This window comes from Sprattus sprattus (genome assembly GCF_963457725.1).
Source record: "Sprattus sprattus genome assembly, chromosome: 21".
Classification (NCBI taxonomy): domain Eukaryota; kingdom Metazoa; phylum Chordata; class Actinopteri; order Clupeiformes; family Clupeidae; genus Sprattus; species Sprattus sprattus.
In genome coordinates, this window is record NC_137919.1 from 4,498,752 (window position 1) to 4,501,251 (window position 2,500).

General features: G+C 39.6%; 1 protein-coding gene across 1 annotated transcript in view; it reads right to left on the reverse strand.

Annotated features, from left to right (window-relative positions):
- LOC308382209 (multiple PDZ domain protein-like) overlaps positions 1-1,688 on the reverse strand; it is a 92,082-nt gene extending 90,394 nt beyond the window's left edge. Inside the window, 1 exon segment of the mRNA XM_080859901.1 lies at positions 1,604-1,688. The gene's annotated coding sequence lies outside the window, so the exon portion shown is untranslated.
- Between the last annotated feature and the right edge of the window lie 812 nt (positions 1,689-2,500).

The window sequence follows — 2,500 nt, forward strand, 5'->3', positions numbered from 1 at the left end:
TTAAATCGATGTTTATATAATGAGGCAGTGCATCGTTCATACACTGAGGTATGCATGTGAAATCTTTTCGGGGTGTATCTGTTGTTGTCCCTCGTATTCACATATGCCCTCTGCCATCGTGAGTATAAAGGGGAGGAGGTCTGGGACACCAGACACCATTGTTGAGCCTTCTGGAGGTATCATGGGCCTAATTCACTGAAACAATATTGAAGGAACATGCCCACTTCACAGAGAAATGCATGTTTGTTATTGTCATTAGCAATGCTAAGTATCAGTATGATGGTGGCAGTGCACCCTGTTGTGTTATAGGTAGTTGGGTATGAGTAGTTGCATGTGACAGCAAGAGGATTGGCTGCTGCGAGACGTACGTGACAAAACATCATTATACATCATCAAACAGCATCATATTGGCCATTTGTCTTTTAACTGGATATTTTAAACAGAAGCACAGCGAGCAAAGAATATAAGAATGAGCTAAATATTTATAGGTATAGACCTTTATTTGCTTTAATTATATTTGCATTAACATTTGTGTGACTTGCTGTTGTGTAATTGGTTAATATTAATTATGCCAAGACATTCACATTTCAATTTTTTAGGACCCAAAAAGCCAGTAGGTTCAGAAAAGTCCATTGGAAGACTTAAGTGAGACGTACAATGTTTATGAAGCTTGTTGCTGTCTTTGCTTGTTAAATTAAAAAAAAAATGTGTCGTAGCGTTCTCAAATATATCTACCTATCATTTGTTTAAAATGTATCTTTTTCTTTGGGCTAGCCTAATTAATTTCGGGCAACTGAAATCTGAAGAATGGCTGCCCGAATTTATAAAAATATGGCGAGCCTGTAGGCTATAGCCTTGGCTACTAACTCTACAGAGAATCTATATGATGTCGGCACAAAACAAAAAAATGCTCTGATGACAAAGTAGCCTAGGCCAACAGATATTTTGGGATAATCATTCTAAGCCTCGGAGTTGGGGGACAGTGTATGTACGAATGCAACAGGTCACCCCACGTTAAAGTTGACCATACCTTTCGCGGTTTTCCACTTTTGTAACAGTCAATTGGGGTTATTCGTAGAGAAATCGACCCGCTTCACAAATTGTTCTTCAACCTATTGCGTTTGTATGGTTTATTTTCAGTTTTTAACCATATTCTTTTACATTCCATTCGTTCCGACGCAGCCAAACTATCAACAGGATTTCCCAGTGAAGCTCCAGAAGGCTTGGGAATGCAATCCGATTTCCCCAACTCAACCTCCCACATCTCGCCCACGGGGTAAGAATCAACAGGCTGCCGCGGTCGCCAACAACAACAAAGAAGTTTCTAAACGCTACGAGAAAAACACTAAACAACATAAGCTGGTTTTAAAACGTAACCACTTGTTGGTGAAAGCTTTAAAAATACTACAAACCACCGTTTGCCTCGGATAGCATATCACGAAAGGGCTGACAGTAACATGTTTTGGTTGTGCTAGCTACACTGTGTCAATTAGGCTCAAACGACATAAACTATCGTTTCATGAGTAAGCCACGGTAGCCTTTTCACTCGTCGAACACGACTGGAGAAAAGACGAGCAATTAGGAAAAAGCAACAAGCACTTACATGTAAGTTGGGAGCAGCTCCTTGCCTTTCGAATCTCGAAACGGGACGTAGCCTACCCTATCCTGTTGTCCTCCGGCTAACGGCGCATCGACTGGCTTAAAAATGGGCCGCGGTGTAACTCGATCCTCTATGGACATTTTCAGCAATAGCGGCACCGTGAGTTGAAGTGCGCCGCCGCCTACCCTGGGCGGGAGGGGTTGAACAAGTCACAAGCGCCGCTTGGTGGCTACCATGACAACTAGGCCCTCAAGCAACATATTTTACAATTGAATGAATGTCAAGTAGGCCTAGACTGCCTAATAATACCAACACTGAAAGCGGGTAATTGCAAGATTTTAATATATTTATTTTTTTTAAAAGAAAAAGAGGCAGTGACTGTAGGGTGGAAAGCAATTTTGTTGCAGCAAAATTACATTTACTTTTTGTTTAGGACCCGTTGATTAGACTTACACTGTTACAAATAATATTTTAGCCTATAGTCTACTTTAAGAAGAGGACTAAACCAGTACACTAATGGTGAATAATTGGCAAATTAATTTTACTTTCAAATTTGTATTAGGCATGTTTAAGTGCTGAATGGAAAATGTGAATTAATGAATACGTGTTAATGTCGTCCTTTAAAGGTGTTATCCATTGATTAAGACGTACTGAACTACAGTAATGAACTCTAGAAATCACATTGTCCGCTTAATACAATACAACTCTGTGAAATGTTCCTGTAGCACAGTCTATAGCCTGATAGGGTTAATACTTGTGCTGTATAGCACCCAGTAACAAACCAGTTATTGTCCGAATTGACTATTAGATTGCTGTAGAAATTTCTATAGTATGACTGTTAAAGATTATAGTTGTTTTTATAAACTATAGTTTTTAATGGGTAAGGGAAGAATGATCACT